The 21,927-nt window shown below is 50.9% G+C and overlaps 2 long non-coding RNA genes across 2 annotated transcripts; one reads left to right on the top strand and one right to left on the bottom strand.

Annotated features, from left to right (window-relative positions):
• Nucleotides 1-14,884: 14,884 nt before the first annotated feature.
• Nucleotides 14,885-17,190, bottom strand: LOC111933704 (uncharacterized). Its single transcript, XR_002866842.2, has 3 exons — nt 17,018-17,190; nt 15,732-15,845; nt 14,885-15,135 (listed from the first exon to the last, which is right to left on the bottom strand). It is a non-coding gene; the product is annotated as an uncharacterized LOC111933704 (long non-coding RNA).
• Nucleotides 17,191-17,254: 64 nt separating this feature from the next.
• Nucleotides 17,255-21,404, top strand: LOC147651209 (uncharacterized). The gene is made up of 2 exons (XR_015274226.1): nt 17,255-17,578; nt 18,239-21,404. It is a non-coding gene; the product is annotated as an uncharacterized LOC147651209 (long non-coding RNA).
• Nucleotides 21,405-21,927: the final 523 nt, after the last annotated feature.

Genomic DNA, 21,927 nt, shown 5'->3' with positions numbered 1-21,927 from the left:
CTTTCCTAAAACTCCAGGGTGATTTGGAATGGAAGGACCTGAAACCTCCTCCAGTCCCACCCTCCTACTGCCAGGTGGGCAGGGACACCTTCCATGATCCCAGGTCACTCCAAGCCCTGTCCAGCCTGGCCTTGGACACTTCCAGGGATCCAGGGGCAGCCACAGCTGCTCTGGGCAACCTGTGCCAGGGCCTCCCCTCCCTCACAGGGAAGAATTCCTTCCCAATATCCCATCTATTCCTGCCCTCTGGCAGTGGGAAGATATTCCCCCTTGTCCTGTCGCTCCAGGCCTTGTCCACATTCTCTCTCCTTGTTTCCTGTCACATCCTTCAGGCACTGCAAGGCCACACTGAGCTCACCCCAAAGCTTCTCTCCAGGCTGAACAATCCCAACTCTCCCAGCCTTTCCTCCCAGCAGAGCTGCTCCATCCCTCTGCTCATCCTGGTGCCCCCTCTGGACTCTCTCCAGCAGCTCCACGTCCTCCCTGTGCTGGGCCCCAGGGCTGGGGCAGCTCTGCAGGTGGGGTCTCACCTGAGCACAGGGGCACAGGGGCAGAATCCCAATCCCTTTCCTGCTGCCCACGCTGGGGGATCAGCCCAGCACAGGGGGGTCCAGGGACGGAGCCAGTGATACTTTGGGTAGAGGAAGGAGCGAGAGAAGGAAGATATGTGTTAACCTCATCTAGGCAAAGGATCTATTGGAGATAAGAAACCCCAGGACTTTGTGCTGGAAGGACCTGGAGACCCAAAAAACTGAGCCTTGTCCATCCTCTGTGTCAGGAAAGGGGTTTTGAGCAGTCAGGGCAGCAGTGGATGAAGCACGAAGGGTCAAACACAGGGGGATTAAAACCCTCTGGATCAAACACCACCCTGTGTTAAATCCCTCTGGGTCAAACACAGAGGGATTAAACCCCTCTGGATCAAACACCAAGGGATTAAACCCCTCTGGATCAAAACCAAAGGCTTAAACACAGAGGGATTAAACACCTTCCTCAGCCAACCACTGCGGGAAGCCCCAGCCACGAGCACATTAACTGCAAGGCCACCCCAGGAGTTTTTGGGACTTTGAGCCAACAAAAAGGGATCCTCCCACAAAAGTCCAGGAGCTTTTGGCCATGTGCACAGCTTGGGGCTCTGTGTGCAGTGCTGGGGAGATTTGTCCATCTCTCTGCCCAGGAAACCCACACCCCACAAACAGCTGGGCTCCCTTGATGTTCAAGGCTGCCTGAGGGGACAATATCCTCAATTAACAGATGCTATTCAGGGTGAGAGGTTCCTGGATGCCTTTGCTCTCCCTGCTCCCATGGAAGCTGGTGGGCAGTCCCTGTGCCCTGCCACATTACCATAACACCAATGATAATCTCAAATATCCCTTGTACAGGCAGTGTTGTGTTTGCTTTTCTGCCTGCTGCTGTTGAGGTAACAGATGTTTTCATTGAGCTGTTCACAATAACCCCTGGGCCTTTCCCCTGAGTGGTTCCAGTTAATTTAAAATGCAGCAATGTGGACGAGGAGGTTGGATTTTGCCTTCCAATGCACATTAACTTGCATTTGTCAACATTTAATTTCATCTGCCACTGCCTTGCCTGCTCACCTGCCTGGATAGAGCCGTTCCCAGCTTTTCACAGCTTGAACTACACAACTAAATAAAATTTCACTAAAGAACTGTGGGAAACTACTGTTTATTCCATCTTTTCCTCCCCTCTAATTCTGGATTATATTTTTAAAAGCCAGGCCCAAGCCTCCAGATTCTCTCCTCTTCTACAGCTACACTGAAAATTGGTTGTTTTTTTTTTTTGTTTAACTCACGGCTGCTTCCTAACCTGTGCTGGTAATTCCTTTATTTAAGGCTGCCCTCTTGTTCCACTGCCTCCTTCTCTACTGGGATCTTATCTTTAGATCCCTCTGAAGTCTCTTCCTATGGTTATTCCCTGCGTAGTGTTCTCAGCAAAATCTGTGAAGAGGCAATTAGCAGAGGCCTCTGCCTCCTGTCTATTCCCAGATTAAATTCTCTCACCAATTTCTACTTCCAGTCCCTTATACAACCACTTGGTAGGAGCTCTTTTCCCTCTTTATTCAGTGGAAAAGAAAGAATTTAGAGTTCAAAAGCAACTCTGGACACAACATTTCCCTTGCCCTCTCTTCTGAGGCTTCCAGAAAACCCACAAAGGGAACAGCCACTGTGTCCAGCTCTGGCTCCTCAGTTCAGGAAGGACATTGGAAGGACTAAAGAGATTGTCCAGGGAAGGGAACAGAACTGAGGATGTGTCTGGAGCACCAGGAGCAGCTGAGGGAGCTGGGAAAGGGGCTCAGCCTGGAGAAAAGGAGGCTCAGGGGGGACCTTCTGGCTCTGCAGAGCTCCCTGACAGGAGGGGACAGCTGGGGGTGGTTGGGCTCTGCTGCCAGGGAACAGGGACAGGACGAGGGGAAACAGCCTCAAGCTGTGCCAGGGGAGGTTCAGGTTGGACATCAGGAGGAATTTCTTCACTGTAAGGGTGGGCAGGCCTTGGCAGGGGCTGCCCAGGGAGGTTTGGAGCCCCCATCCCTGGAGGTATCCAAGGAATGCCTGGACATAGCACTCAGTTCTGTGGGCTGGTGACAAGGTGGGGATCAGGCACAGGTTGGATTTGACCATCTTGGACATCTTTTCCAACCTCAGTGATTCTGGGATTCTCTCATATTGGGATAATTGCTAAGAAAAGGCAGATCCCATGTCTAATCCCCTCCCAGTTTCCCAGAGGTTGTGTCCAGCCCTGAGGCTGCAGTTTTGAGGACAGGCAGCTGCTTTGCTCTGCCCTCTCTTTGCCAGACACTTGCCAGATGTCAGCTCCAGCATTCCCACCCTTGGATAGACACAGCACAGCAGCCAGGGACACACAACTGGATTACTGGATACACGATTTGTGATTTACCCCACAAAAGGGAAAGAAGGGGAGACTGGGATATGACTTTTTAAGGAATGGGAATGGATCAGTTCGCAGGGCTCCACAGAGGGCAGTGAACAGCCAGGGCCTAGCTGAAGACAAAGAAGGAATAGGATGTTTTCCTGCTGAACTTGGCCATCCTCCCACCAGCTCTGCCCTACACCAGACTGTTCAGGCACAAACCTCCAAGGATTTTCTGTTCATTTTCAAATTGCATTTCCATATTTAAATTTGAGGAGGAAGAAAAGAAACCCCAAAACCAGTGCTTCCTAGAATCCGTCAGGGAAACCTGACCTAACAGCTTTGACCCCTGGGCACAACTATGAATTCTGAGCAACCTTTTATTTCTCCTTAAAAATCAAATGCAAGCTCTGGGAGGCAACTCACTCGAACACAAGCGTTCACTGCAAACTCCATTTCCTTGTCAGAAACTGTAACAGACTCAGGATTTGCACTCCCTCTGGCCAGAGGATGCTGCTCCAACCCTGCTCCTTTCAAGCCCCCAAGCTCTCTGTAGAGTCATTAACATGGAAATAGAGAAGAAATTCAATATTTTGGCAATTGGACAGTGTCTTTCTCCAACCACAGGAAGGCGTTTCCCTGTTGATCTTTGTGTTGTCAAAAAAGCAGCAACACCCCTTTGACAAGTTTTGCTTTATCTCTGCAGAACCTCATCAATCTGCTTCCAGATCCTCCTTTCCAAAAGTGTGAGCACCAAGAAGTTCTCTTTTGAGTCTGGATAGTCAAGGCCACTTCTATTCCTTAGCTCCATTCCCCTCCTCTTCCTCCTCCTTTTGTGAACTGGGGAGAAGGAGCACAGCAAAAGAAATTGCTGTTAATTATTCCTATTATTGGGAGCATGAGGACCCTGGGGATTATGACCTACATACATTTATTACCCACATCCAAACAGCTTCCATGCTGACTGCAGCAAGCAGCAGAGACCAGGAGGATCTGGAGGAGGGAAGAGGAAGGAAGCCATCATCCCCTTGCATCTCACACTCACAGACATCAAGCTGTGAGAAAAGAACCGGAGCAAAAATGCACCAAAATGTCCCCAGGGGACCCTCAGCACTCTCCAGCTTCCCAGCTTTTGGAGGTCTGGCAAGATCTTCAGCCAGAACTGTCCCAGAATTTTTATGAGACCTTGTCCAGGCCCTGTAAAATGGCACCAGGGGATAATGGTGTTTCCACAAGGAGGTTTGGCTGACCATGGAAAGGAAGGCAAAGGAGGTAGAGTGGGCTGCAATCTGCGAGGTCCTGGCTGTCTGTCTCAAGGACCACAGACTCATCCAGCTTTCCCAATGTCCCCAAGAGTTTCTGAAAGCTTGTTCATGGATTTAGGCCACAAACGTGTCTGTGACCACAGAGGTGGATACAAGACACCCCCACGTTCACCTCTGGGTGCAGGAAGGGAACTTTGCACTTGAGTTGGTTCATAACTGGGAAAACACAAGTTTATCCTCTTAAGTTCCCACTTTAGGATTTCAGCCCTCTCCATGGATCAGCTGCCTTCTCAAGCAGACACAAACCCCCAGACCCTGCTGAAATGCCTGCAGAGCAAGCAGAGAGCGACTGCTGCCCTCATTAGGAAGGACAAAGCCTTCTCAGCAGTGGATTAAAAAAAGCAGCTCACACTGGGGTTTGCAGGGTAGGACACGGGCTCATTCCAATGCTAACCAGATTATTGAGCTCGCTGAAGGCTATCTCTGAAGGGATAGTTGGAATTAGTTGATAGTGATTTAATTTGTGTTGCAGATTGCTAATTAAGCCTGTGAAGAGGACAAAAAAAATTAATCCATTTAGTTAAGGAGATACAATGAGAGATGTGGCAACACTGGAGTCATTCACAGCCAGGAATAAATGGAAAGATTTGCTCCACCTCACCTTTGAGCACAGAGCATGTGTGGGCATGGAGGTCTGGCCACCCCCACCCATCCCAATTCCCCTGGATTGCAGGATATCATGGAATCATGGAAACATTATGGTTGGAAAAGACCTTTAGGATCAGCCCAGCACCACCACTAAACCCTGTCCTCCAGGGCCACATCCATACATTCTCCACCATTTCCAGGGATGGTGGCTCCATCACTGCTTGCTTCCAGGGCTTGACATGCTTTCCATGGGGAAATTTTCCCAAACTGAACCACCTCTGGCAGAGCTGGAGGCTGTTCCCTCTTGTCCTGTCCCTTGTTCCCTGGGAGCAGAGCCCGACCCCACCTGCTTCCGCCCTGGTGGACCCATGTGGGGCTTTGACCGCCAACTCCAGGGCTTGATCCAAGAGGAAAATCTCTCCAGGGAAGGAGAGGTAATTAAAAAGCATTAAAAGCACCCAGGGATGTCCTCTGGGAATGCTCCCAGAGACAGCACAGCCTCCACATTAATCCTGTTTAATCTACCTCTCCCAGGATTCCCAGGCACTCCCAAACCACCACAGCCCATCTTGATTTTCAAAGCCAAGCAATAGGAAGTCAGCTCACACCTCAGTGAGTTGCTCCAACATTTAATTAACCTGCTAACCCCAAAATCACTCCAGGCACTGGAAGTCATTTTACAAAAAAATGCCCAGATATCTTCAAAGAGGAAATTTAAAAATTATTTTGGAAAGCAGAATTCAATTTATTCATTAAAAAAAAAAAAGAGCAACAAAGCCTCCACAGAAACACTGAGTACCTTTCAAAGCTCTTTAAAAATATTTAAAAAGTTATTAAATCAGAAAGTCATCTTGATTTTTCTTTAATTTTCAAGGAGAATGCTCCTTTTTCTCCCTCAATATGCACCAGATTTCCAGGGAAGCTGCTTCACAGCTGGCTGGATTTTTATCACAGTTTGGAAAAGCACCAGGAAATCTGAAGTTTGATGTCTGGCTGGCTGGCTGAAAGTTGGGAAAGGCTGTTTGAGGGTGACACAAAGTTGCTGCTGGCAACTCCCCTGATCTGATTCTGCCCTTTCCCTTCTCCTCCTGTCCTGCCCAGATTTTATCTTTTCATCCATTTGGGTTTGAGCTGGCTGAGGGCAAATCCCAATCCAAGGAGCCCCCACCCCCCTGTGATCCAGCCCCGTGGCCGAGCTGGAGCATTGCACCAGTGGATCCCAACTTCCAGAGCTCACAGCAGCAGATGGAAACTGGATCCTGCTCCCATCAGTGCCCCTTGGGGACGTCTCTGGAGGAGAAACAGATGTCCATCCTCCGCTAATCATGGAATGGTTTGGGTTGGAGTGGACCTAAAATTCATCCAGTCCCGCCCCTGCCATGGGCAGGGACACCTGCCACTGTCCCAGGGTGCTCCAAGCTCCGTCCAGCCTGGCCTTGGACACTTCCAGGGATCCAGGGGCAGCCACAGCTTCTCTGGACACCCTGTGCCAGGGCCTCAGCACCCTCACGGATAAGAATTCCACAGAATCACAGAATGTTCTGGGTTGGAAGGGACCCACAAGGTCATCAAGTCCAACTCTCGAAGTGACTGGCTCAGCCAGGGACCGAAGCCACAACCTTGGTGTTTATGGCACCAGATCCAACCCAAATCCACCCTCCTTCTGATTAAGGCCATTCCCCCTTGTCCTGTCACTCCAGGCCCTTATGGGAAGTCCCTCTCCTGCCCTCTTGTGAGCCCCCTTTGGGTACTGGGGGTTTTTCCAAAGCCTTCTCTTCCCCAGGCTGAAGGAATGCCAAGATAAAAAAGGCTGGATTTCTCCTCAATGTTCCAAGTTTCCAGGAGACCACCTCAGCCACCACCCCTTCACCCACAATCTCTTTCTGGAGAAGCTGCAGATTTGTGGGCAGTGAAAACCACCACCCCCAGCTACATCCCAGCTCAGGACAAAGACCACCAAGTTAATCCCCTCGTTCCCAACATCAGGCACAAAGCTGGAAGCCCCTTGGGGACACTTGATGCCACTTGTCACATAAACCCAGCCACCCCAACAACCACCCCAGGAGCAGGGTCTGTCCCTGCCAGTGAGAATGGGGCAGCTGCAATGCCTGTCAGGAAGGAATAATTCAATTCCATCCTGCCCTCCAAGATGGGAAAGGCAGCAGAGGGTTTTACTGTAACAACTGTTACTAGGCCTCAGCCAGCATGGCTCTCTGCCTTCCCCTGGCAGGGATTTTGGGAGCACAAACACATCTGTCTCGGCAGCTGGGCCTTCCAAAACACACCATCCCCATCCCCTGGTCTCAGCTCTGCAGCTGCACGAATTTGTGCAATCCACAAATCATCCAGAGGCATTCATATGGCATTGAAAGCACCAAAGAATCCACTCAAAGCCTGGTGAATCCCCATATTCCAAGATCCAGGAATACTGAAATGCTTTTCCTCCCTTCCTTTTCAAGGCGGTGGATCCTGCTTCTTGTAGCCTTGATACCAACGCAAAGTAAACTTAACGTGGGGAGTGACAGGCCCCTGAGGGTGTTTATTGGGGGATGAGCTCCTCAAACAGCATCTTCGCCAAAGAAAACATTCCTGGCTGGGGGAACTGCTCTGTCCTTCCCAAAGATCCGCAGACGGAGGGTCCGAAGGAGGCATCCAGGTGAGCACAGACCAAACGGAGCAAACAGCACTGGCCACATGTCCTACACCCCACAGATCTCCCAGGCTGGAGAAGTCATCCCTAGGGGCATCATACCAAGGGATTACTTGTAAATCCTGCCTGGATTCCGTGCCACTTCATCCATCCCCAGCGGTTCCTACAGCTGGAGCAGCCCCGCTCATTTATTCACCCTGGGATGGTTCAGCCCTCCAAGGGAAAAGAACTTTTTTGTTTCCACAGCTCTTTGAAAGCTTTGCCAGGGAAGTTGCAGCACCTTTGAAGCTGTTCTGAGTCCAGGAAGGTGCCAGGCTGTTCCTGAATGATAGCACGGCAGCACAGCTCCGGGAAGAGGGACAGGAATCTTGAAAGCAGCTCCAAAGGAGTTAAAGCCCAGCACTTGCCTGTGGGATTGCTGCACCACATAAGGCCCCAGAGATACAAGGGGATTGTCTGGATAAAAGTTGATTAGTCCACATTACAGGGATTAACATTCCCTTTGAACTTTTAACAACTTTGTTATGTCTTTTACTTGCCTTTTTATGTAAAAAAATAAATAAAAAGGTGGAGGGGTTTTTAAGCCGATTTTTTTTTTTTTTTCTTTTAAAGGAAATGATTAATTCTCCCTATTACCAGCAGATAAAGCCCTGGCCACACTTGAAAGGGGGAGTCAATAACATGGGGAGGTTGGAAGAACCACAAATCCTATTGGACATGCTCTGGCTGGCTTTAGATATTTCCTTTGTAGCAGGAGCAGGCTGGATTCCGCAGCACACGCCGGGATGGCACGGGAGGGGCTGGAATGGCAGGGGCCAGCAGGGAGGACAGGAGGCCAATCCTATTTGGAGAACTCCTGGAAAGGCAAGGAAATGGCAGCTGGAAGTGGTGCAAGCGAGGTCAGGGCAGAGCTGCTCCCTGGGGAGGGCCTGTCTGGGCTTCAGCAGGGAAGACGAAGCAAACCAGGAATAAAATTCACACTTGGAACTGGACAGGATCAAGGGAGAGCTGTAGGATGAAGGTGGAGATAAGGGGGAGTGTGAACATCACCCTGAGCCCACAGCAGCCAAGAGAATGATCCTTTATGGAGCTCTGGTGGGGGAGAATCCCTGTTCCCCCCTTGCTTCTCTGATCGCTCCAGCCTGGCGTTTACCCCTGTCCTGTCACTGTGTCCAGGATTTGCTGCAAGTGCAAATGCCCTGGGAAGGGTAACAGGAAATGAGAGTCCTCGAGAAGGCAGCAGAGGAGAAGGAGCAAACACAGAGGGATCTCCCACTGCCCCTCTCCGAGATCCATTGACAGGTAAATTAATTCCTCTGGGAATTGTGCTGTTCCCCTGTCTCAGATGCTGCTCCACTGGAATCAGGACGATCACCTTGACCCCAGGACTACTGTCAGGAGGCTTTCCCCTGCCTAGGGCTGAATGTCCCTTTTATCTGAACAGCTTTAACAACACATGGCTTGAATCCTGTTCCACTGGGTAGCAAATGCAGCTTTTTCCCTGCTCTGACACAGCATTCACCAGGAACTGGGCTGGAATCACAAACCCAGCCTGCCTGGGCCTTGAGCTCCGTGGGTACACAAGCTGACAGCCCTGAAAATCCTCATGCAGCACCACACAGCCCCAGCACGAATTCCTGCTCGTTATCCAGGACCATGCTTGCCTCCTAACAGGACCACCAGGGCTGGGAATGACCTGAACCTGTTCACCTGTGTGCCAAAGCCCCTTCCTGCTCCTGCATTAATGATGTTTAGTGGCCAGGTTCTGACACAGCACTTCTGGGGGATGTTTTAACCAGCCCAGGAAACAGGCAGCTGCAATAATCAACTGCTCGACAACACAGTTCAATTGACTGATGACTAACACGCTGCCATTTTAGCTCCAGATAAGCAGGGGAACCATGTTTTCCAGCTTTAAACACACCACCAGCACGAAGAAATTCATAGAATTTCAAATGCCAAACCCCTTTCAAACCGGCAGCCAATATTAGTTAGGAGAAAATGGGAATATCAGGCAGAAAAAAGACTCCGTTGCCTTGAAATCAGGACAATTAATAATACATGCAGCAACCCCTCAAAGCACCTTTTTCTCCCCTCCTACTGCAGGCAGAGAAAATGAACTGAATTGGAAATTCTGTCAGGAAAAGTACAACCTCCAAAATGGAAAGACAAAGGCACAGTGAGAAAATGAGCTGTGTCAGGCTCGCTTGCAACAGCAGCGGTACAAGGGGCACAGAATTCCCTGCAGGAGGTAAAGCAGCCTCGGGCTCACAGCACCTTGCAAGGCCTGCAGGCTGAGCAGGAACAGCCTGGAGCTCCACAGGCAGCTCCTGAAAGAATCTGAGATAAAAACCGATGATTTTAGTGTTTAGTTCAACAGGCAAAGCGAGGAAAAGTCCTCTCCCCACTCCACCTGCAGAGCTGCCCCAGCCCTGGGGCCCAGCACAGGGAGGACGTGGAGCTGCTGGAGAGAGTCCAGAGGGGGCACCAGGATGAGCAGAGGGATGGAGCAGCTCTGCTGGGAGGAAAGGCTGGGAGAGTTGGGATTGTTCAGCCTGGAGAGGAGCTCTGGGGTGAGCTCAGTGTGGCCTTGCAGTGCCTGAAGGATGTGACAGGAAACAAGGAGAGGGAATGTGGACAAGGGCCTGCAGTGACAGGATAAGGGGGAATGGCTTTAAGATGAAGGAGGGCAGATTTAGATGGGATATTGGGAAGAAATCCTTTCCTGTGAGGGAGGAGAGAAGCTGTGGCTGCCCCTGGATCCCTGGAAGTGTCCAGGGTCAGGTTGGACAGGGCTTGGAGTGACCTGGGACAGTGGCAGGTGTCCCTGCCCATGGCAGGGATGGAACTGGATGGGTTTTAAGGTTCCTCCCAACCCAAACCATTCCATGATTCAGTTCTTGCCCTGCCAGAGAGCCCTGTCTCCAGGACTGTGCCCAACTTTCATGGAACCCGTACCCCTCAAATCAACCACAGCACAGTGCCTGCTGCCCCTCAGCCTGCCCCCGACCCCACACCCTCCTCCTGCCTGAGGGAAAGCAGGAAATCAGGAAAGCAGTCACTGTATCCACAGCTGATCCAGTTGGATGTGCACTTTTCAAGCAAGGCAAGTGACCCTTGTGCCCTCCCAGCCCCAGGAATTGTCCCAGGAAGCAGGCAGGGAATGCAGCAGTCCTGGAGGTTCACATGTGCAGAGAAGCTTAAAATTATTAATCGGCTTCTTGCTCTGATTATTAAACGCTCTCCGTGCTGTAATACAGGATGCAGCCATGGAGATCAAAGCCTCCTGCACATGCATAATCAGGGAGAATTGCTGCCCCAGAGCACGGAGGGGAGCAGGGATGTGCCAGAAGCTGCCGAAGAGCAGAGGGCTGAAGGGAGCTGTCCCGGGTCAGGCAGAACTGTGCTGGTGCTCTGCACTCAGCATGTGCAGCCTTTTAGGGACTGCCTTTGTTCCTGTGATGATGGGGGAATGCCACAGCTCTTTGTTCTGGATCAGCACTGGCAGTCTCAGGAGCGACAGATCATCCCATCATGACTGCAGGAGATGCAAAACTGCTCAGGATCCTGACTTAATTAGCGCTGTGCTCTATCCCACAAAGCGAACATCAAACGTCTGAAATGTAAGGGATGGCTGGGAAATAGCAGGAACTGCTGGAGAGCAGCGCTTTGCTGAGCTCTTCCATAATCCTGGCATCTACTGGAGAGCAGCACCAGCCTCAGGCTCAGCAAGAGAAAGGTGGCTTTCAGTTCAGAGCCCTGTCTGCCGGTCCTGGAGCCTCCTTTCAGTGCAGTCTCTCTGGAGGGATGAGCACAGCTCACTCTTTTTAGACATCACAATAATACAGAATGTTTTGGGTTTGCAGACACTCTACAAGCCTGCAGAATAATTCCCCTGATTCCTTCTAATTCTGTTTCTTTTCAGCAGCAACATCAGTGCAGCCAGATTGCCAGGTTTGGGGATGTTAAAACTGCAGTCAGGTAAGGAGAGAAAAAACCCTGCTTGTTTTCTCCCAGCTTTGTGAGCAGGAGCTAATTCAGTGGTACCTAATATTGATGAAGGGGATTGAATCTCAGGGGAGATCAGGTTGGATATCAGGGAAAGGTTTTTCCCCCAGAGGGTGCTGGGGCACTGCCCAGGCTCCCCAGGGAATGGGCACAGCCCTGAGGCTGCCAGAGCTCCAGGAGCATTTGGACAATGCCCTCAGGGATGCCCAGACTGGGGTTGTTGGGGTGTCTGTGCAGGACCAGGAGCTGAATTGATGATCCCTTTCAACTCAGGATATTCCATGATTCTCTGACCCATATGACACCTTCCACTATCCCAGGTTGCTCCAAGCCCTGTCCAGTCTGGCCTTGGACACTTCCAGGGATCCAGGGGCAGCCACAGCTTCTCTGGGCAACCTGTGCCAGGGTCTTCCCACAGGGAAGAATTTGTTCCCAGTATCCCATCTCTCTCTGCCCTCTATCTGATCCAAGCCATTCTTCCTTGTCCTGGCACTCCAGTTCCTGGTGAACAGCCCCTCTCTGGCTTCCCTGTGGGCCCCTTCTGATACAGCTCTGAGCCTTCCAAGCAAGGACTGAGGAGAGCAGAACAAAGCCCTGGAGGGGAATTGGAGCTTTGTAAGCTACATGGGGAAAGAAAAGCCTATCAAACCCAGCTTGTAAGATTAAATGAAGTAAAATATGCTGTGGGCCTTTGTTGTTTTAAAATCCCTTTCCCTCTGCTGGGTTGTTTCACCTAATGAAGAAACATGATTTCATTCCAAGCAGGCTGTTATCTGGGCTCCCAAGGGGCAGCCTGGATTCCAGGGACACGGGGAAACCTGTGGCCTGTGCTCTGGTCTCTGGGAAAGGTCTGGCCAGAGGTGCTGAGCTGGAGAGGGAAAGCTCAGCCCAGAGCAGCCTGTAAAGGAACCACTACTTTAGTCCAAGGCAACACCCAGGTATTGAGACCTAAGGGATCAGGTTGGAGGGTCAGTGCTAAACAGCCTTCAGCAGGGGCCAGAGTATCCCATAACTCCTCAGCTCTGCCCCTGGAAATGCCTCATTTGTCCTTATTCACCACTGGACACCTGTGCAGCTGTTAAACCCTGCACACGGCAATGCATTGCTGCTCACAGCTGTTCCTTACAATCATGGGATATCCTGACCTGGAAGGGGCACACAGGCATCTTCCAGTCCAACTCCTGATCCTGCCCAGGACATCCCAGCAATCCCACTCTGTGCATCCATGGGAGTGTTTTCCCAGTGCTCCTGGAGCTCTGGCAGCCTTGGGGCCATTCCCTGGGGAGCCTGGGCAGTGCCCACCACTGTCTGGGGAAGAACCTGATATCCAACCTAACCCTTTCCTGGCACAGCTCCAGCCTGGGTTCTGTCATCACTGGACACCATAGTCCCTGGTCATGCACAGCAAAGATTGGAGCTGCTCCTCGAGAGCAAAGTGCTGACCCCCGTGAGGTCTCAGTGATGGGGTTTTGTGGTGTCTGTGCAAGGCCAGGAGCTGAACTTGATAATCTTTGTAGCTTCCTTCCAACTCAGGATATTCCATTATTCTGTAATTCCAGCCTTGGGATGGCAAACTCCAATCTACCTTCCTCCCTCCCTTCCTTCCCTGGGGCAGCTGTCATCCCACAGCACACCTGGGTAGGTGCCAAAAGCTGAAATGTGCTTCAACTTCTCCCTAAAGCAATGGCCCACAGCAAATCCAGCATTTTCAGGGAGCCTAGGGTGCTGCTGCTCCCACTGGATTTGCACAGCCAAACCCACTATGGGGGCAGCCACAATCCACACCCACAGGGGCACACATGGCAAATCCCCTCTGTGCCAAGCTCAGGCAAAACCATACCTTCCCACCGGGCAGCACCGAGTTCCCAAGCCAAGGAGCACAGCCCAGCTCCATGAAATCGAATGGGTTGTTTTTGCTGCCTTGAGGAAGTCCTGGCTGATCCAGCAGTGGCCACAGGCTCATGCATAATGCACTTACAGTCGCTCGTGGAAATAATGGATCGGTGACATCGGAGCCGCTCGAGCAGAGCGCAGGGCACGGGAGATCACAGATGGAATTTCTTTATTGTTCCACGGCTGCTGCTGGGTTGTGTTTCCCTCACTCAAGGTTAAATCATTTCTGTTTGGAGCAATCACTGCACTCTGCATTACACACTGGCAAAATTAATGGGCCCCCCTGGGCCAGCAAACTTCACCCGCCTCTCCTGAGGATCCCTCCATCCCTCTGTTCCTCCCCCAGGTGATTTCTACACCTCTCACTAATTTGGGAATGGCCTGTGAATCAAATCAGGTGTTTGACCCACTAACTACAGAGTAGAAAAGCCTGATAAGAGTGGGATAAGAGATCTCTCTCTCTGGAAGCACTTCCCAGCAGAAGGAACAGATTCCTGTCCTGGGAAGGGTGACAGGCTGTAGCTTTCCTACTGCTCAGAGTTCCAGCGAGCATCAGAGAGGAGGCAATTGCTGTTCTTGTCAGGCTCAGCTGCTGATGGAGGGATGGGATGTGCCCTGGTCTCATCACCAGAGATAAATCCCAGCTTCACGTTCGATGGTTGGTTGTTATTTGCTTTCAGGAGCTGTGCACCTCTCTCTGCTGCCTTTGATCTTGGAACAGGCTTTTATCTTCTCACTGAAGGCTTCAACCACTGTCTCTGTCTCCCCTCAGCTTCATTTACTGCCCCCACCACTACACAACACATCAGCTGGATATTGTTGTCCCAAAGCTGGGTACCATTCCAGACATCCAGGTCAATAACAAGCAGGACCATGAGGGGATATGGAAGTACATCAGCTCCAGTTGAGGGGCACCAGGCATGAGAAGCATTTGTTGGAGCAGCCTGGATTAGCAGACCAAAACTGAGTGTATATTCACCTTAAACCTGAGGCTGAGCCCAAATCCCCCTCCAGCTCAGTGGCAGAAATTCCTTCTCCCCAATGTGGCTCAAGGAAAAACTGCAGATGTTTCTGTCCTCAGAGAGAAGACAAAGATCAGTGTATCAAAGCCTGGCTTAGGAGTTCCTGGACTAACAGGACAAACACAGCAAGACCTTTGGCCCTGGGAGGAGAGGAGGCTGCAGCAGCATCCACACCTCAAGCACAGTCACCCAGAGCCTGTTCCTGTGCAGCTGCATCACTCCCACCTCATCCTGCCCTGCTGGCTGAAATGATGTTTCATTTCAGGACTGTTCCGAGGGTGAAGCTCTGCCCTCGTCCCCTCCCTGCTCAGAGCCCTCTCCTCCTGGAACTCTGGGGTCAGCACTGTTATCCCAGCAGCTCCCAAAGCTCTGCACATGCTCAGCCACTGGAGAGGGTAGGGAAGAGCTGCAGAGCCCAGCTCTGGAAGGATTCACTCTGGATAAAGCAGAACAAGGAAGCATTCTCAATTGTCTGGATTTCTGTTACTGGTAGGAAAGCATGAGAACAGCCAGGATGATGTTTCATTTGATTACTTTTAATCAAGCTGAGATTTTCCAAGTTTCCAAATCCTTTTCAAGATTAGTTTTGAAACTGGTTTGAAAGCATCTTTCTTTCCACTGTAATCCTTAGCCATTTTTCCAAGGCTGCCAGAGTTCAAGGAACATTTAGACAATGCTGTCAGGCACTGGGAGGTTGTTGGGGTGTCCTGTGCAGGGACAGGAGCTGGACTTCATGATGGGTCCCTTCCCATCATATTCTGTGATTCTATGATTCATAATGTGGATGGGAAAAATATTATTTAGATTGATCTGAAGTCATTCCGTGAGCTTTTTAATGGGGACAAATAACCAAAGACAAAAATGACTCAGAAATTTGCACAGCCCTTGTATGTGTGAGCTATGCCTGAAGTCTCCCTCTCCCCAGTTTGAAAAGAGCTATGAAATTCTCAGCAAAGCTGCTGCATCCAGAAGATCCCAAAAAGCTCTGCCCCAGCTCCCTGGCCTGAGCCCACATGAAGGGACTACATTCTGAACCCCTGCCAGCCTTTGGGTGTCCATCAGCCCCGCAGGGTTGGGATGCTGTGAGCAGAGGGCCCTCTGGATCCCGAGGGGCTGGGGGAACATGGAGATGACCCAGGAATGTCCCTGTGGGGAGCCCAGCTCTGCTTCAGGCCATGCTCAGCCCCACAGGGCTCCTGCAGCCATGGAAGAGCCTTGGGACCAATCCACCCCCACAGCCCATCCCTTGGGATGCAGCATGAAAACTTGGGCAGGGGGAGCTCCTCCTTCTCCCTGGAGCCAAGCAAGCCCGGTGGAGAAGACTTGGGACACACATCCTCGTGACTTTTCCCTCTAACTCACCAATCTTTCCTTCCTTCCTCCGATTCCAATCCGTTTGCTCCAACTTCTGGGATGCAGGGAATTGGAACTGGAATATCTTTAAGGTCCTTTCCAATCCAAGCTGTCCTATAATTCCTGAAAAATCAAGACCTTCATGAGCTCAAAAATGGCAAGGAACAGCCAGACAGCATAAAGCCAGACCTGAACAGAGAACATGGAGATAAACTGTGGTACTTGGGGTAAATTCCTGCAAATTTCCAAGGATTGGGATGGGAAAGGAAAGTCAAACCTGTGCAATGAGGAGTAAAACAGGAGCGAACCTTTCCTAGTGTCAAAGCAAGACAAAAATAAATATGGTGTCAAAGCCTAAAAGCAGCAGCACAATAAAGCCAGCAATAACTCCTGCTCAGTGACACCAGGCAGCCAAGCTCCGCTGGGATAAATGACAGAGAACTTCCTCTGATAAACTAATAAAAGAGATTTCTAGGAGTAATCATTGATTTGACAGGAAGTCAAACAAATCTATCCATCACTGCTGACATGTGTCTACAACCTTCCAAACAAAGCGGCGTCGGGAGGGAAAGCTGGAGCCAGCTGCCCACACTGTCTCAAATGCCACATAAAGACAGCCAGCAGCAGGGGCCTGGATCGAATGCTCCCTGCCACTCACTCCTGGCTCCTCTCTGATCCTTCTGGATTCGCTTCTGAAGCCTCCAGACATCAGACAAACCCTGGTTCTCCTCCCACATCCTGCCCCTGCGTGAGGCACTGTCTCCATCTCCACCAGAGATAAGGAGAGCAAGCCCTGGAGTGGTTCCATCCCACGCCTCTCCTGCTCAGTGGTGGCTGGTGATCTTCTCCAGACCCTCTTCTGGGGGGTCTGTCTGGTCAGGACCGAGCCAGACTCTGATCCTGAGGCTCTGTGCACTCCCAGCTCTGGCCATGGAGCTTTGGCCATGACCTAAATCCCAGCAGAACAAGCCTTGGCCACCACCTTTGGATCTGGGAATGCATCAGCAAACAGCAAGCAAAGCAAACCATCTCCCAGAGCGTGTCCCAGGTAAAGAGTCCTGCAGCTGGGCTGTCTGGGAGCAGAGCAATGTGGAGCTCAGCAAGTGCCTGCAGCCCCAGCAGGGTGGGACATCGTCACCTTGCTCAGGCTGTGTGTCACTGAGGTGTGACAGCAGCTCAAGGCACCCCAAAACCAGTCCCCTGCCCAGACCAGCTCCCCAAGGACTCCACATCCGCTGTCTGCAGAGATGCTGAGCCCCTCCAGAAGGGTCTGTTTGACCAGGCACAGCACACACCTGGCCAGCACAGCAGAGCAGGTGGATGTTTTGGGGTTTTGGGATATCCACAGGTCTTCCATCACCCTCCTATGAGCTCTTTCCCTGCACTCTGCCCAGCAGAGCTTTAAACAGAACGGTCTGACTGCTCAGGCGTGTCATGTCCCGAATCTCCCTTGTCATTTGTTTTCTTCTGGAACATCTCAGGAGCCCTGTGAGATCACAGACTGGTTTGGAATGGGAGGGACCTTACGGTTCATCTTGTTCCACCCCAACCATCCACCAGCCCACATTGCTCAGAGCTCCATGCAACCCAACCTTAGACCCTCCCAGGGATGGAGCCATCCCCGAGTTGTCACTGTGCTGGAGAGCAGAGTCTTGGGGAAGCCAAAGCCAGGTTTTCCCAGCAGGATCTGGATCCTGGAAGCTCCCATCTGAGCTTCCATTCCCAGAGGCAGCAGGAATATTGCAGGGACAGCACAGCCTGAACTGACTGAAGCAGTTTGGTTCTCCCCCAGCCTGAGTTATGATCCCTCCTGCTGAGCTGATGCACTGAGAATCCTAAATCCTCCCTAAAACCAAGTTAAGAGTCCTTTCCTCTTTCCACTCTGGCTTTCTGAGGCTTTTTAATCATCCCCAAATCAGCCCCTCCGTGCTGCTCTCCCTGGGCTGTCCTGGGCATCTGCGCTGGCACAGGACACAGCAGCAGCAGGGCTGCAACACTCACTTCAATCAGCACATCAAAAATAAGGGATAAAATCCTGCTTCCAGCTCCTCCCCCAGCTCTGTTGGAGCACACAGCACTAACAGGCTGCCGAGGCTGCCGCTAGCAGATGAGCCTGGGTTGGTTTTTTAATTGTAGGTTTTATTTCTAATTTCAAAAGCAGTGTTTGATCCTGGAGTCGTCGAGGCCCAGATATTTATGACAGGCTCAAACCCAACCCAGAGCACACACCTTTCTTCAAAACCGCCCTGCTGGTAGACGCCTCTCCTTTTAAACACAGCAAATTTGGAACATTTATACACCATTTCTCAAGAACATGAAGTGATTTGAAGCAAAACATTAAAAGTTTGCACAAAATTTGCAAGCCACCCTCCTAAAAGAAACAAGTCAACCAAGTGCAACCCCCAAAGCAGCACAATTTTTGAGAGTGTTGCTCTGCCAAACCCCTTTTTATTTCTGTATTCCTTTAAAACCAGACAAAACAGCTCGTAATATTTTTATTTTGTTTTAATTGGTAGGAAGAAAAGGAACTGAAAGCTTTCTGGGAAGCTGTGCTGCTGAAGATAAAAGGCATTCTGAGGATTCCCACTGAGCTATCCTGCATTGCTGACACCAGGTGCCATCTCCATGCTGGGAACTCTTCCATCCTCGGCAAAGTTCCCTTTTCCTGCTGGCAGCAGGCTCAGCATGCCCAGGGCTCTGGGATTCATCTGGGTATGTCACACTGCATCTCCCATTCCTGTAGCTGAGAGATGTGGGAAGGGGGGAAAGAAGTGGTGCAGGTTTGAGCTCTGAGAGGAATAAAGGAAGGGTTGGGGACACTATGGAAGAACATCTTTCTCATGGAATTGGAGCCAGCAGAGGTTATTCCATCCAAAGATCCACTTGTTTCTTGGCTTCTCCATCATTTCCTGTCCTCATCCCACCCAAATCTAGCAGTGAGAAGGAGACTTCGCTCCATGCCTCCCATCTTCATTAATCCAGCAACCTCAGGAAGCAGCTTTTGTGTCCTCCTCCATCCTTCAGAGCGGCTTCCCTGGTTTCTCTGCCCGTTTCCCTGCTCCAGGCTGTCAGCACCCTTGAGAAAGCTGTGACCATCTTCACAGCTCTGTGCTGGGACCACAAATGGTTCTGGATTCAGAAACTCCAAAATTACTGCAATCCCTGCATCCTGGACTCATCAGTTGAGAGCAGTCATCAGTCAGGAAATCTAAGTAAAAGGAGAGTTCGTACTCCCTGAATGCAGTGGGGAATGGATAAAACATCCTTGTGCCAAGAGAAATGGGTGATCCAAAGACTCAGCACGGCCACCAGACTGTAAGGAAGGGACTTCCCAGGAATGCTGCACCCCTGCCAAGGAGCAGTGACTGAAATCCCCAGCAAGCAGAGGAGCTGGGAACTCCAGATGCTGCTGGAACAACAGCTGATCCCTGAACTGCAGTGAAGATTTCCCAACACCTTGCGGTGTTTTGGGATCAATCCCTCTGACACGAGGGGGCTGCCAAGATGCAAAGTGCAACAGCAGCAGGTGACAGCAGGATATGGAGAAAGGAAATGCAAATATTTGGGAGAGCAGCCCAGAAGAAAGAGGAAAAGGCTGTTTGAGACTTGGAATCTCCAGGCTACAGGAGGCAGCAGCTCGTAGAAATGCACTTTTATGGGGGACTTCCAGCAGCCACCTGGCAGTGGGGGTGGCAGGACCTGACACCTTGGATAAACACAGTTTGGAGGTGGATGGGGCTGGAAGGAAAAAGGAAAAGTGCATATCCACATCCCAGCCCTGCTCGGGGGCAGAGGTGAGAGACAGAAAGCAATGAAGAGGGAATCTCCTGAAATTAGGTGCTAATTCCCTGGAACAGGTGGCTGGCACATTCCCAGCACACAGGAAAGCCCCCAGGACTGTTCTGTTCCTCCGGGCCACTGGAAGGCAGGAATGGGCTCCCAAAGGAAGGTGCTGCTGGCACGGGTGCCCAAGGGGCTGTTCCATGAGAGGGAGGGGAGCAGGCTGAGGTCTTAATTGGCATAGAGGGAAGGAGGGGGATTGCTGGAGTTCTGGGTTCCTCCTCCAGTGTTCTGAAATCGGGAAATGCCAAATGTTGATATCCTCCATAAACATCTATTTAAAACCACTGCTTCCCCCAGTGCCTCCCCTCCCACCCCTGCCCATGGATGAGCACAAACCCTGGCTCAGCACAAAACCCAGCCCAGTTCAGGAACTGACCTTCAGCTTGGCTGGCTTTATCTCCTCTGTGCTCTCCTGTGCTTCCTCCCATGGAAGTGAGCAAGCACCCCCAGGAAATGTTCTGAGGAGCCATGTGCAGAAAAGGGCAGCCAACCTCCCACTCCCAAAATCCTGACACTCAGTGTGCATTCAGAACCAAAAAACTGGTGTTGGAAAGGTCCCTACACACACTCACCAGACCCAGAAAATGCAGCTCTTAAATGCCAGGAATTGCTATCAGTGTTCCTTTGGTTAATGTTGGGATAAAAAATCAATTAAAAAATTAAAATTGGGATATTGGATGGCAGGAGGGGTTTGGGTGTCTTCATGTTGAATTTACAACTCAGAGAACCACTTGTAGGATCTCTCTACTGACTAAAATCCCTCTCTCTCCACACCTAAGGAATAAGTGCCTCCAGCCATCCCAAGGATCAGGAAAGGTCTAATGAAAACTTGGAATTTCTTTGATAAGGAGCTACAGGAAGCCACCAGGAACGGGGGAAACTGTGGGACTCTTCCTTCCAGCTGAATGGGAGACAGAAGGAGGGTCTCCAAAAGGAGTCCATACACACAGAAGAGTGATCCCAGAAGGGATGGGGCTGTATCCCACCAAGGGACACCAAAAAGTCTCCAGTGGGGAGAGGGATCAAGGTGGATAACCAGCAGGGGAATGGACATAGTCCCCAGGGAAAGCAGGAGTGAGGGAAAGGTATCAGGGGGAGAGTGTCCCAGCTGGAATCCTCACTCTGTTCCTGCAGCATTCATTCTCTTCTTTAGCAGGAGGGAGATGTTAATGAAACCAAGAGACTCCAAAGCTGTCTCCAAACTCAATCCGTGCCAAGGAAAAACTGCAGGAAGCAGAGAGGGAGTGAGTGTGGCACTTCCCAGAGGAACTCTAGATAGCAGCAGCCAAGGAAAGGCTTTCAGTGCCTGGCAGGAGAGGATGAGGAGTCTGTTAGCACAATGCCTCTCAGCAGGAATTCTGGCCTCTCCCAAAATCAGCTTGGGAGCCAAGGTTGAGTTCTGGATTTTGATTTCACTTTGATGAGGTGTGGATTAGCTCTTTAAAACACCTGAGCTCTGAAATATTTGGATTAATCTCTCCTACAAAGGGAAACCAGCAGAAACTGGCTGGGTTTTCACTCACCAATCCTCCCTCAAATCCTGAGCTTTGCAGAAGAGCTTCACCCTCCAGGGTGGCCAGTGAGCTGCCACAGGGATCCAGTGGGAGATGCATCCCCAGGAGAAAAAGAGATGATTTTTCCAATTGGTCCATCTGAGCTGGCACCTGTGGTGCCTGCCAGGGCTTCCAGCTGGAAACATCACGCTCTCAAGGGAATTTGGGACATCTGTGTACTTGTCACCACCATCAGAGGTGTTCCCATCCTCAGAATCCTTTCCTCAAAATGTTTTTGTAAAGGCTTCATTTACCTCAGTTCAATAAAGGCACATATTTAAGCACAGTGATTTAGATATTGATTCTAAATTCTAATTTAATCGGGATAAAATTTGGATTCTAAAATATAATTTAATCGGAATAATTTTGGCCGATGGAATATTTTGGCGGGAAGGAAATGCTTTACTTACAGAACAACCTTCAAGCAGTCAAAGAGAAACGTTCCCCAGACCTCCACTGGGCTGTACCTGAACATCCCACACGGAAATACTCTCAGATCTCTGTGTGAATCTGTGATTCACAGCAACAAAAGGACTCAGTTCCACTCTCTTGCCGTGACAAATGGGAGCAGAACCATCTCCTGACTCAGGGAATTCCTTTACAACCTCAGCTCATCCCTCACAGCTTCAGCTCCTCTTGTGGCTCCTCACCAGCTGCTGCGGGGTGCACACATCAAGATCTGGTGCTGTCCTTTTCCAGAAGTCTTCTCACTCCCTGAAACCTCACCTCCTTGGAATGCAGAGGGTCCCCAAAACCCCCTGGGTTCTCCCACCTTTCCCCTGGGAGTGTCTCTCCCTGAGAAGCTGTTG

Source organism: Cyanistes caeruleus, chromosome 10 (assembly GCF_971803275.1).
Source record: "Cyanistes caeruleus chromosome 10, bCyaCae1.hap1.1, whole genome shotgun sequence".
Lineage (NCBI taxonomy): Eukaryota > Metazoa > Chordata > Aves > Passeriformes > Paridae > Cyanistes > Cyanistes caeruleus.
The sequence above is the reverse complement of the archived record's forward strand: the minus strand, read 5'-3'. Positions and strand labels throughout refer to the sequence as shown.